This window comes from Panthera uncia, chromosome D1 (genome assembly GCF_023721935.1).
Source record: "Panthera uncia isolate 11264 chromosome D1, Puncia_PCG_1.0, whole genome shotgun sequence".
Taxonomy (NCBI): domain Eukaryota; kingdom Metazoa; phylum Chordata; class Mammalia; order Carnivora; family Felidae; genus Panthera; species Panthera uncia.
Window position 1 is genome coordinate 47368981 of NC_064808.1, and position 13980 is coordinate 47382960.

General features: G+C 41.3%; 1 long non-coding RNA gene and 1 pseudogene across 1 annotated transcript; one reads left to right on the forward strand and one right to left on the reverse strand.

Annotated features, from left to right (window-relative positions):
- Nucleotides 1-425: 425 nt before the first annotated feature.
- On the reverse strand, nucleotides 426-11614 carry LOC125936327 (uncharacterized). The gene is made up of 4 exons (XR_007462006.1): nucleotides 10433-11614; nucleotides 8021-8157; nucleotides 5345-5487; nucleotides 426-588 (listed from the first exon to the last, which is right to left on the reverse strand). It is a non-coding gene; the product is annotated as an uncharacterized LOC125936327 (long non-coding RNA).
- Nucleotides 11615-12144: 530 nt separating this feature from the next.
- LOC125929131 (ATP synthase-coupling factor 6, mitochondrial-like) lies at nucleotides 12145-12912 on the forward strand (annotated as a pseudogene).
- Nucleotides 12913-13980: the final 1068 nt, after the last annotated feature.

Below are 13980 nucleotides of genomic sequence, written 5' to 3' on the forward strand. Positions count from 1 at the left end.
ACATTTCTGATGCACATTTTCACCTCTAAGAACAAAGAAAATTTTGAAGACCTTTTATTTTTATAGTTGGCTTTTGAGAGTCTTAAATCAACTTCAAATTGTAGAGGTGGGGCGCCTGGATGGCTCAGTTGATTAAACATACATCCGTGTGCTGACAGAGTGGAGCCTGCTTGGAATTCTTTCTCCCTCTATCTTGCCCTTCCCCCACTTATGCTGCTCGCTCTCTCTTTCTCAAAATAAATAAATTAAAATTGTAGAGGTAAGTAAATACAGGTAAACATCTAAGTTTCTAGTTTATATAAAGATTTCTTTATAAAAATTCTTTGTTCTTTTGAAAATGGTTAGAATAAATCAAAAGCACTGAAGCTTTCCTCATGTTTAAATGATCACTCACTGCTTGTAGTTTAGATGTTTAGAAAGTGGATCTTAGTACAAAAATATTTTACATATTTTCTTCCTTACCTGGGAAAAACTTGCTAGGCTGGGTGACATTAGGAGGGATTGTTTAAACTCTAGGCCTCATTTTTCTCATCTGGAACAAGTGAGTTCTAAGGTCCAGGTTCCTTACAGCTCAGACATGATAGAATTCTGAAATTAATGAAAAATATTAATAAGCCCCTTTTTTAAATGTTCATTTGTTTTGAGAGAGAGACCGCACGCATGAATGGGGGAGGGACAGAAAGCGAAGGGGAGAGAGAATCCCAAGCAGGCTCTGTCAGTGCAGAGACCGATGCAGCCTCTATCCCCATCGACCCTGGGTTCATGACCTGTGCCCGAATCAAGAGTTGGATGCTTAACCTAATCGGTGGCACCCCAATAAGCCCTTCTAAATAAAAATATTTAAGCATATCTTGCCTTCTATAGCTTGTTTTATAGCTTATAGTGTGCTTTCACGTACATTATCTCATTTAGACAAATTAACCATTTTATTTGTAATGAAATATTTCAGAAAACAAAAGGGCTATTTCCATTTGCTTACTTTGCTAGTAATACAAAGTAGGGTAAGATGGAAATTATATAGGGGGCTAAAAGGACTCTTCTAATAGAAAAGTTTTCTTGTCCTGGAAATATTTGGTATGAAAAGCAGAAACCATAATATCAAGTCTTACGATGACCACTATGTATTAGCAGGGACTGTATTTTGAGAGTAGAAGGTGGGGAGACTCCCTGAATTCCTAAATCCAAGGTTCAGTATCATCCAGCATCTGGAGCTGTGCCAAATGGGTACTCTTGTCATGATGACTGAACTGCTAGGTAAAGAGGGCTGGGGAGTAGAATTGACTCAGTATATTAACCATGGGAGTTCTGGAGCACCACCTCAAAATCTGAGGGGAGTTTTAAAAACTACTCAGATCTGGGGCGCCTGGGTGGCTCAGTCGGTTAAGCGTCCGACTTCGGCTCAGGTCACGATCTCGCGGTCCGTGAGTTCGAGCCCCGCGTCGCTCTGTGCTGACAGCTCAGAGCCTGGAGCCTGTTTCAGATTCTGTGTCTCCCTCTCTCTGACCCTTGTTCATGCTCTGTCTCTCTCTCAAAAATAAATAAAAACGTTAAAAAAAATTTTTTTTTAATTAAACTACTCAGATCAACATAATAACATGGAAGTCAAGGGAGGGAGGGAATATACTGTTCAAGTTTGTACATTTTAGATGGCAAACTAGTCATATTTTAGCATTGTCTCAACTTTCTAGAGTGAGTCTCTAAGAATCTTCATCATGCAATTATAGTCTGGAAGATGATATTTTGTCCAGCATTAACTGATACTTCTTTGAGAAAACAGGTTCTTTCCTGGAAAACTAACAGGCCCAAGGCAGACATGAGTGTGGGTTCAAAACACCTACTTTACTTTGACCTTTGAGACAGGATTTCCTGGTGACTAGGTCAGCAATTGGGCTTGCTTTTAAATTGTTAGAATACCAGTCAAGGTTTGTGATAGTTAATTTTATGTGTCAACTTGTCTGGCCAAGGGATACCCAAATAGCTGGTTAAACCTTTTTAGGTGTGTCTGTAAGGGTGTTTTCAGAAGAGATTAGCACTTGAATTGGTCAGAGTAAAGCAGGTAGCCTTCCCCAAGTCATTGAGGGCCAGAATAGAACAAAATGGTTGAATTCACTCTGTCTGACTGTTGAGACATTGATCATCTGCCCCTGCCATTCCTGTATCTCAGGCCTTCAGACCTGGACTAGAAACTGCCATCGTTGACTCTCAAGCCTTCCAACTATGCCACAGGCCTTCCTGGGTCTCCAGCTTGCAGACAGCAGATGGTGGGCCCTCTCAGCCTCCATAATCACACTAACCAATATCTTCTAACAAATCTCTTTACATATCTATATATCTATATCTGTATCTATATCTATGTATCTCCTCTTGGTTCTGTTTGTCTGGAGAGCCCTAATTCAAGGTTCTAAGTTACTGTTAACTAGAGATGTGAAGTAGCAATACATATTGCAGAGGAAACTTGGAACTTCTGGCTAGAACATGCCAAAATGTTATATAAGTAGAGGCTTTGGAAGTGATGAAGGAGTAGTGATTGATACAAAACATTAGAATTTATCATCAAGAATTATATGTGGTCTTAAAGGTATAAATGCTCATGTCACTGTACTGGTATACATGACTTCTCATATAATGTATTTGGTAACGTGGATAATCATTAGAATTTATACATACAGCTTCTGGCTACACAAAAGTAGAAGGGAAGAAGAATCTATGTAAGGCTTGGGAGATTTTACATCAAGTCATGTGATAAGGGTGCTATGGGGATGCATCGTAGAACATCAATCCTAACTGGACTCAAACCTTACAGGAGTGAGGGGTTAAGTGTAGGAACTAAGACCACCAAAAACCTGAGAAGCAGTCAAATCATCTTTCTTAGGGCTGTAATCTGGGTGAGGAGAAGCAGGATGAGAGACTGGTCATCAGATAGTAATTCTAACCAGTCTTGTTGGGAAGGGAGGCCTCAGTTCAGACTTGAGCTGGAATTGAGTTCAGAGGCCCACGGGGTAAGGTTCTGGGCAGTGGAAATAACCACATTCCTGTTTGGTCAAAATGCTGCCTGAATGCTACCCTGGACATCAATTTACTTTGGCTATGAATGTGTGGAAAGGCATGGTTATGAACAAAACAGAAGCCTAGGAGGCCTTAGAATACACAGGGAAGGTTCTGAGAAAACAAAGGGCTGCTTGCGGGTGGGAGAGCAGGGGTTGGGATCAACACTAACCCATTTGTTACTGTTGTGGTGAAGCTGGACATTTGGGGGGCAGGTTGCATTCATGTCCTGGTAGTTTATAAACTGATTATTATTAGGTTTCCTTGATTGTAAGCAACAAAACTTGACTCTGGCTTGAGCAAAAGGATTTTTATCAGCATCTCTGGAGGCTGGAACCCAGAAACACTGGAATAACCTCATAGCAGGATGAAAGGATACTGCTGATGGAATGAATAAATTACTGTCTTAACCATGTTGTCAGTTGCTCTGCATTCACATTCCAGGAGTCACATGCCCACCATTCAGCCAGGGCACCTGATTATAGTTCACCAGACTAATGCAAAAAGAAGTTGGAATGCAGACAGGGAGGAAAAATGGATTCAAGGTAACTAAAAAGCAGCAAATGGGAAATTTGAAAAGAGCTGCAGTGACTGAAACTTATGAGTAGAAAATGTGGAGGTCATACATACCATGCCATGTCCTTTCCCCTAACAGTGACAGAGACTCTGAAATGAAACCCTAAAACCATCAGGAAGTCCATCTGTGATATGCTTTCTTGGCAAGGGACAGAGACAAAAGAGAGACCTGGTTCCGAGGGTGAGGAGAGTGGCAGGCAGAAGACCCTGCCTGGGAACTCACCCAATTTGGAGGTTTTGCTGTTTATGCAATAAGAATATGCAATACAGAACTCTAAAAGTCCCCCAGTTTTGCCTCTCTGTCAGTCTTTATCCTAAAATGGCTCCATGCACACATCCAGTTTTTTATGCCAAATAGTAGCCATTCTTTATTCTCTCTTCATCCAAATAAAGTTAGTTCATCAGCAAGACTTATTAATTGTACCTCCAAAACTCTTGAATCTAACTTCTTCCATTTTTACTGCTAGCATCCTAGTTAGTCCAAGTCCATCATTACCTTTGTTCGGAAGTACCTCAATAACCTCCTAATTTGTCTGTCTTGTCCCAAGCTTGCTTCCTAAACTCCAGTTTTTACACAGCAGCCAGCACAATCTCTTCAAAACTCAAGTTACCTATCAAAATGGTGAACTAGAATAGCCTGCTGGCTTCCTCTCCAAAATCAACCCTAGAGAAACGATGGAAGCAAGAGAGAAGCACAATTCTGAGAAGTCAACAACAAACCATGAGAAAGCCCTGGGGGGAGAATGAAAGCTTTAGTTAGCTCTGTGTCTGTGTGCATGTGCGTGTTCACTAATATTAGCAGCTATAGCCATGGTGGAAGACTAGAGGGCAATGAGACAATGGAGTTTTAAAGTTCTGTTTTTCCCTTCCTGCATTAAATGATAGCTCAGACTTGCCATGTCACCAGAATAACAGGATGGTGCAAAAGCCCTGTTGGGGTGAAGAATTGGTAAATATCACTTCTCTCTCCCTGCTCCTCCATCAAGGACTGGGCAATCATAAACTAAGGAGACTACCTCCTACACTGGGGTTTCTGACCAAGAGTTTATAGGTAACCTGTTGCGAGCCCTTTTGGTTCCACATGTCCTTGGTTCTGCCTGTACAGACCCCCACCACTGTGACTTCCTGCAGAGCCAGCTCCTGGATGAGGAGATGAAACTCAGCAAGAAGCTGGCCATCACCTGACTAATCTCTGCAGTCTTGTTCCCAGACTGGGCTGGGCGAGGATCTCTTCGAAAAGCTCATCCTCCTCATTAGATTTATTTACTCTTCTGCTTCTCTTAACATGGGAGATCCTTGGGCACAGGACCTTTGCTGGTGGGAGGGAAGGTTGATGAGGTCTCAACCAACTGGTATTGCTTGAAGAAATGAAGGGGTAAAGGAACTACAAACCCTCAGGAGGCGGGAGAGCAAGTAGTATGAGTGTGGACAAAGTGTAGTTGGAGGGACAAGATGTGGGGCCAGCATTGTGCAGCTTCAGGGAGTGGAAGCTGGGCCTGGAGCTTTTCTATTTACGGTCAAAGCCCAGATCTGAGGCTTCATAAGAAGATCTTGAGCAGAACAGACTTTTCAACTCATACTTTGAAAAAAGAGAAGTGCTGTTGAAAAAGCTCTGAACATGAAGTCTGGGAGTTGGGACCATCACAGCAAGGGATCAGTGTCATCAAACTACTCCAGGTTTGTTTGTTTGAAGAAAGGGTTTAATGAATAAATGCATACTTACAAGTTGTGCATTGTATTTTTTTTAATTGACCAGATGTTTTAGCTTAGTTTCATCATTATTAATGGTGGTATGGTAGGGGTGTATTCCAGTAGAACGTGTGATGTTTGGGAGTTGATTTCAAGCAAGTTGATTTTGAGCAAATTCTAGAAATTTTAAACGGAAAAGAGAACCTAATGAAGGGAATTGTAGGTTTTATGAAATTATTGAAACGTTTGGAGGAGCAGGTGTTAGACTGAAGATCAAAGAATGATTCCTAGAAAACTCCAGAACTGGCAGTAATTATGTTCAGGAATTCACCAAATAGCTATGATTCAGAATTTAGGAGGACAGGATCTAAGCTACTGTATCAACCATTGCTGCTTCTTAGATCCTGGAAGAAAGAGGCTGCTACTTTTGTCGCCGAAATTTTGTCACATCATCCACAAAGCTGGAGATGGACCATTGGCATCTCTACAATCCTTCCTGCCAGTGGAACGCTGCCAAAAGCAGCAGGAAAATAGCCTTTGTTTTTCTTTTCCATTCAAATTTCTTGCAAGGGCATCTAATTTGTGAAAACTATTTTGCATGCAGAATTCTAGTTTTTAGAGTTTGTAGCTTTCCAGCCTCTGCAATATAGAAATAATCAGGGCCACCTACATAATTTGCAGGGCTCAGTGCAAAAATGAAAATGCAGAGCCCTTTATTTAAAAAGCAGGAAAAAAAAAAGTTACCATTAAAGGTAGTAAAATATAAAGATTTTTCTTTTCTTCCAGGGTCTCCTCTTGACTTGGATATGGTGTTTGTCTTTTCTTTCTTACTTTTTTTTTTTTTTTAAAGTAGTCTTTATGCCATGCACGGAGCCCAGTGCGGGACCTGAACTCATAACCCTGAGATCAAGACCCAAGCTGAGATCAAGAGCCAGCCGCTTAACTGACTGAGCCACCCAGGTGCCCCTAGTGTTTTTATTTTCTATTTAATGTTGTTCTAAGTAAAGAAAGATTAAAATTGTAATTTGTTAGCTTGAAATTTACATTTATTTTTATTTTGTGCCATGCCAGCCTTAAATGCAAATATTAAGAGTATTTAACTGCATGTGGAATCTCTGAAATTATACGGTTCTACTTTAAAGCTCATACATGCATATGTATTTAATTCTAGCATGAATAGTAGAAATGCTGCAGAAGGTAACTCAACTGTTTTTATTTCATTTCTGATGTGAGCACATTCTACCAACAGCTTCTACTTTCAACTTAGTGATGAGTAAAGAAGGACTCAAAGGAGAAGGAACTATGGGTTGCCCTATTTTTCCCTTTCCTTCTATGTTATCATTTTTAGCAAGTGATTGTTGCAAGGAAGACACATACATAAAAATGTGATAGCATTCCTCTGTCGTTCGTGTCTTAGAATGCCATTGCCTTCTTTCTGTGTTAGAAACTGGGTGGCTCAGTTGGTTAAACATCTGACTCTTGGTTTCTACTCAGGTCACGATCTCACAGTTCATGAGTTCGAGTCCTGCATTAGGCTCTATGTTGACAGTGCAGAGCCTGCTTGGGATTCTCTCTCTCTCTCTCTCTCTCTCTCTCTCTGCCCCTCCCCTGCTCCCTCTCTCTGTCTCTCTTTCAAAATAAATAAATACAGTTAAAATTTTTTTTTAAAGAAGCAAGTTCTGGTTTAAATGGAAAGCATGTCCTGTCAGGACAGTCAGCACCCCTGCTTATGCAGTTGTGGATATAACATGCTAGTTTTTGGGGTTTCTTTAATGTTTATTTCTTTTTGAGAGGGACAGAGACAAAGACAGAGCATGAGCAGGGGAGGGACAGAAAGAGAAGGAGACACAGAATCCGAAGCAAGCTCCAGGATCCGAGCTGTCAGCACAGAGCCCAAAGTGGGGCTCAAACCCACGAACCGCGAGATCATGACCTGAGCCAAAGTCAGAGCTTAACCGACTGAGCCACCCAGGCACCCCATAACATGCTAGTTTTGCTGAGCCCTCAGGTATCACAGGCACACTGGAATTGTCTGCTCATGGAATATTGCAAATGCTGTATGGGAATGAAGCAGCAAGGAAGAGCAGGTGTGCACATTGCCCATATAGCATCTGCTCATGTGCACGCCACTTTGTCCCATCAGACTTCACTTACAAAATACATGTTCAGAGATAAAGTTATTAAGAATTTTAAAACAGCAACAGCAAAGCATTAAACCAAGTTCATGGGCCTTCTGAATACAGAGCCCTGTGCATAGGTGAAATACCCATGAAGCTGGCCCTAGGCATAACAAAAGGAGGTAGGAATGGATGTTGACTGTGAAACACTTTCTACTTTTGTGAAGCCCGGTTATGCTTACTGTGTCCTGCTGTTTACTGGCACCACTTTGGGCAATGTAGAAAAAAAGCAGTCCCTCTGTTAGACCTTACTGATTTTGAGTGAACTAGAAAAAGGTGCCCTTTCTTAAGATACTTTACTGCCATCTGTTGGAAAACTGTCATAACTTTATAAATTAATGGTGACTACAATGAATGGTGTCTCTTGGGCAATGCTCGATCTGTAAAAATGTGAGTGGCAGCCCTGCCTGTTACCTTCAGGGTCCCTGGGCACCAGAGGCATACACGCTGACAACTCACGACCTGAGCTTGGCAACTTCAGTGGGCAGCGGGCAGGGGTTGAGGTGGCAGACCTACAGGTGGCCCAGGCATACCTCTGAATTCCAGCCTCAGAAGCATTCGGTTGAGAATCAAGACCAGTTGTTCCTCTTTTTACATTGTCCCGCCCCTTGGCAGCCCATGAAGATTGTCACGGTGGGGGCTTTTGTCCAGTTCCAACATCTGACAAAGCCTAGTGGATGGAAATAGTATTTTTTATCTAGAGCAAGACTATACAGGCGAAAATAAAATGTAAAAAAATTTCCTTTTTTTTTTTTTGGCTTTTGGCTGGAATTACATTAACTCTTTGTGATCCACATATCTTGTGCTAATTAAAAAATCTTAACATCAGATAAATGTACCTTTGTTTATAAAAAATAGGAAAACTGACTATAAATGCAGTTTGTTCAGAGATCTTTCTAATTATAGGGCCCTTGGGGTGGGAAAGCAATAAAAGGACTCCCAAAGATGCAGTTGTTGGAAACCCTGCTCATGCATAGGCCCTTCTTCAGAGATGTGGGTAAGCCAAAGACTTGAGGGAGCAATGGGTCTGCCTGAGGTCACAACATCTGAGTAAACTGCAGAGTTAGGATTCTGACTTGGGCATCAGAATCAAGTGGCTCCTGAGCCTGGCACCTTTTCAATCCCCAAGAGTGGAAGAGTGGGCATCTGCTTCTTTCTTCCTCCTCCTTCTCTTCTTCTTCGTCCTGAAATTTCATGAACCTTTATTCAGACTCAGAAAGAACCCAAACCATTTCATTAACATTTGCCAAAAGATTACTGGATATTGTGACTGCATTGCATTTAATAACAGTGGCTAAGAATTCTTTTGTAAGCTCCATACTTACTAGTGAACCAATGATATCTCTTCTTTGTCCACAGAATACATTAAACTGTACTCTTAAAAGTGGAGCATCTCCTTATGCATGGGTAAAGACAAAGTGTTCTCCAAATACGGTCTAGGACATATTGTTCTGAACTTTGGAAATACAGTTCATTTTGTGATTACAGTTAATTTTTTTTTTAAGTTTATTTGGGGGCGGGGCACAGAGAGAGGACAAGAGAGAGAATCCCAATCAGGTTCCACACTGGCAGCGCAGAGCCTGACACAGGGTCAAACTCATGAACCGAACTATGAGATCGTGACCTGAGCCCAAGTTGGATGCTTAACTGACTGAGCCACCCAGACGCCCCTTGATGTGCTGTTTTAATTCTGTCAATATTATTACTGTAAATTTAATCATATCAATAATTAAATACCATTAGTTTTCTCTATAGTAATTCTGGTATCATTTTTCTGTCACACTAAAAGCAGATTGATATAACTTGGAAAACTGATAGTATAACTGTATGTTTTTGTTTACAGTCAGCTGGGAAAAAAGTTCTAAAATATTCAATTATCAATTCTATATGTGTTTTCCCATTTTTTATTAAGGTATCATTTACATATAGTTAAATTAACCCTTTTTAGTGTATGTTTTCATGAGATATGACAAATAGAAACAATTATGTAACCTCCATCACAATCAAGTTGTATTACAATTCCATCACCCCCAAAGAAATTTTTGAGAGTTCAGCCACAGTTAAATATATCTTCCTTTTGGGATCTTGTCCAAGGGCCTTTCACTTCCCTCACTAGACCATCTGGCCTTTCCCAGGAAGTTCTTAGCCCTCAAGTTGATGGGAATAGCGAGGCCACTGTGTTCACAGTCCAAGGGAGAGGGCTGGCAACAGCACGTATAAGGCCATGTACCCAGACTCTCAAAAGAGTCCTCAACCTAGGAGGATTGAGGGGAGGAGTAGACCACCAGTGAGTCACTCCTGGGTTTGTCAAGAGGCAAAGGTACCCTATACTTACCTGTTTTTGCCACTCTGCCCTGCCTTAACCTCCTCAGGTACACACAACACACAGTTATTTACATGTGCACATACACAAAAATATCTCTAATATACATAAATACATACATATACATGATCAACCCTATGCACAAATGTTCACTGACATATAAACTCAGACATGTACATAGACATGCACATGCATGTGCTGATGAATGACTTCTGGGAAAGTTGCAACATGTGTGGACATTATCTGCAATTTGCTCTTCCTGTTGCTCAACTTCATACTTCCCCATGCCAGAAGACATCAGATGCTGCTTGATTCTGACTCTTCCTTGGGGCTTCTCTCTTGCTATAGGTTATGGTAGCTAAAGGGTGATTTCTAATTTTCAACCAATTCAGGGAGTTTGTGTCATTGAGAGACAGAACGAGCCTGATGCTCATTATGAATGAGATATTGGGGGCTGGTGGGACAATAGGGCATGGGAAAGTAAAGCCTGTGTGACTTCTTTTGTAGACGTGGATCACTGTGCAGAAGCAGCTGGCTGCCAGAGATGGCTGTGAGGGTATCAGTCTATATCTAGCTGAATTTGTGTCTCTAGTCTTAAGAAAGCCCATATTGTAAAGCTTACATTTCTCTGGATCATCAATAGGATGGTGCACATGGTGAATTTTGCACATGGTGAACTCTTCTCTGAGCATTGGAGAGCATTTTGAGCACCTGTGGGCTCATCAGCTGATCTTTCTTGAATACTCCTCATCTGTGAGCTGGGGAATGGGCAGGTTCTACTTGGGTGGAGTCAAGTTAATTCCGGTCTTGCTAGAGGAAGTGCCCCTGCTAGTATAGGCCATAGACTATTTCTGGAAGGATAAACAAAGCATTGTGAACATTGATTGCTTTGGGGGAAGGAAACTGAGTAGCTGGTATCAAGGCCCTGTTTGGTGAGACGGGGAGGGCTCTGGGAGTTCTCAGTGGAAGACCCTTAGAAGAGGCAGGGCATGAGCTCAGCCCTGAATGGGGTCAATAAGTGAAGGAGGACAATTAATCTGGTATTAGCTTAGAATCCAACATTGGCCCTACCTCCTTTTCAGAGGTTCTACATAGAACCAAAGCAAGAATGTATAGATGAAAAGGTTAGGGAGGTTGTCCCAACCTTCTTGCCTATCTAGTATGTCAGGCCAGCAGAGGGTCCTCATATTTGCCTGGCACAGTGTCCCACAACTTGCTTTTCCCTTTGGGCCCAGGACAGGCCTAGCTTAGAAGGAGAAGGTGGGGATGCCCCTGTTCCCTGAGTTTTTTGTGGACAAAGATCATTGACCCAGTGATTTTTGGACCCACATAGCTTTTCCTTTTGGAATTACAAGTCTGAGTTGGAGCAGCAGGGCCCCGTTCTAAAGCCTGAACTGCTAGGGGTGTTATCAGGGAGGGTCAGGGAGAAGGTTTTATACATGTTTGCTGACACAAATCAGAGAAAATGAGGTGGGAAAGGAGGTGCAGGGCAGGAGCTATAAACATGTGGTTCACTTTGGACTTTCCAAATTCTGAGGGGGGATGGGTAATGGACACTTTGGTCCCAAGGAGGGTGGCCGCTTGGAAAATAGTGAACAGTAAGGCTTGACTAGAGATATAGATGGTGTGAAGGGAGATTCTTGGAAGAATAATAGGATGGGTGGGTTGAGCCTGGATCAAAGAGAGCCTTAACGGTCACACTAGAAAGAGTTAGTATCCTACTAGCAATTTAGCATGACCAGAGTTACATGGATGGCACATTAATCTTGTGTGAGTAGGAGAGACCGGAGAAAGGGGATGGCATTTAAAAAGTTTTAATATTATTTATTTTTGTTTTTTAAATTTTTTTTTCAACGTTTTTTATTTATTTTTGGGACAGAGAGAGACAGAGCATGAACGGGGGAGGGGCAGAGAGAGAGGGAGACACAGAAACTGAAGCAGGCTCCAGGCTCCGAGCCATCAGCCCAGAGCCTGACGCGGGGTTCGAACTCACGGACCGCGAGATCGTGACCTGGCTGAAGTCGGACGCTTAACCGACTGCGCCACCCAGGCGCCCCTATTATTTATTTTTGAAGAGATGATACATTAAAATGGTTTAAAACTCAAAAAGTACAAAACAATATAAGATGAAACGTTTCCCTTCTATTTCTTATCCCAGCCATTCAGTTTCCTTCCCTAGGAGTAACCAACTTTAATAATGTCTTATTTTTCCAAAAATAGTATTATGTGTATACAAGAAAGAAAGTACATAGTTCTTTTATTTTCTCTTTTTTACACAGACACTAACATATTATACACCCTTCTTTTTCTTACATGTTTCATCTCATTTAATTAATGCAGCAAACATGTAAGCCAGTAATATCTCTATTTTACAGATGAGGCAATCGAGGCATAGAGGGGTTAAAAAATTTACCTAAAATTACAGATTTTATAAATGGTAAAGTTGAGATTTGAACCTGGAGAGTCTGATTTCAGAGACCCATATTATTATAGGAATATATTATAATATCAATATTTATTGCACCAAAAATCCTAGCGGTAAAATTTATAAATCAGGAAACTGATCCCTTTCACATCAACTAAGAAGTGCTATCTTAGCATAAGTGTCTGTAAGGTAATTTTCAATTATTGACAGAATTTTCAGTTCTAGTAAGAGCTGTCTTTCGTCTGTCTCACCTAGAGCCTTCTGGTCGCAGACCTCCTCCGAGAAGTTTCCTGTCCATAGCAGAGGCTCTTCAGGTTTTCCTCAGTCATTAGGTTCACAGTCTCAGTCCATTTGAGGAGTAACATTGGTATTATAGCAGCAGCATTTACTAAGGAACTTGATCCTGTACAGAAACTTTTCATCGATAGGATTAGAGAATACAGAACTAAGCACAGGCATCTGGAGGACGTGTTGATATTGGCCCAGAGTACCAGCAAGAGCCGGAGAGGGAGTTTTTCAAAACTTAACCAAATGTATGGTAAAGCAGACATGAATACGTTCCCTAACTTCACATTTGAAGATCCCAAATCTGAAGCCATTGAAAAACTCCAGTCCTGAGGAAATAATGTAAAATTTATTTGGTAATTTGTCCTAGATTAGTTGCACAACTGGTCAGAAGTATCAGAATAAATATGTATTTCTCAACTGTCAAAAAGAAATAAAAAGCTGTCTTTCAATACATGAGTTTATTTTCTCTACATTAAAAAAAAAATTCTCTGATGGGGCGCCTGGGTGGCTCAGTCGGTTAAGCATCCAACTTCGGCTCAGGTCATGATCTTGGTGGTTCAGGGGTTTGAGCCCCCCCATTGGGCTCTGTGCTGACAGCTTAGGGCCTGGAGCCTGCTTTGGATTCTATGTCTCCCACTCTCCCTGCCCTTACCCTGCTCATACTCTGTCTCTCTTTCTCTCTCAAAAATAAACGCGAGTGTGTAAGGGTCAGAGAGAGAGGGGAGACACAGAATCTGAAGCAGGCCCCAGGCTCCGAGCTGTCAGCACAGAGCCCGACACAGGGCTCAAACCCATGAGCTGCGAGATCATGACCTGAGCTGAAGTCAGATGCTCAACTGACTGAGCCACCCAGGCACACTTACTTTTTCATTTTTAAAAACTAGTGTCCAGGAAGTAAGTTCAGAACAACTAACTAAATAAAGATGAGTTACCTTGAAATTCCATTATTTTTCCAAATGTGGGATTTTTCTCAATTTAAAAATTTGTGGCAAAATAAATGTACGTAACATAAAATTTACCATATTAATAATGTTTAAGTGTACAGTTCAGTGGTATTAAGTACATTTATAATGTGTAACCATCACCACCGTCCATCTCTAAAACTCTTTTCATCTTGCAAAATGGGAACTCTATACCCATTCAATAATGACTTCTCACTCATTCTTCTCTCCCCTGGCAACCACCATTCTACTTTCAAGTCCCTAGGATTTTGACTAGTCTAGGTAACTCAAGTAAGTGGAATCATATAGTATTTGTCTTTTTGTGACAGGCTTATTTCATCTAGTGTAATGTCCTCAAAGTTCATCCATGTTGTAGCATGTGTCTTCTTTTCCTTCTTTTTAAGGCTGAAAAATATTCCATTGTGTATATATACTACATTTCAGCTAGCCATTCATTCATGGATGGACATTTGGGTTGCTTTCACATTTTAGCTATTATACACACTGTTTTGCACT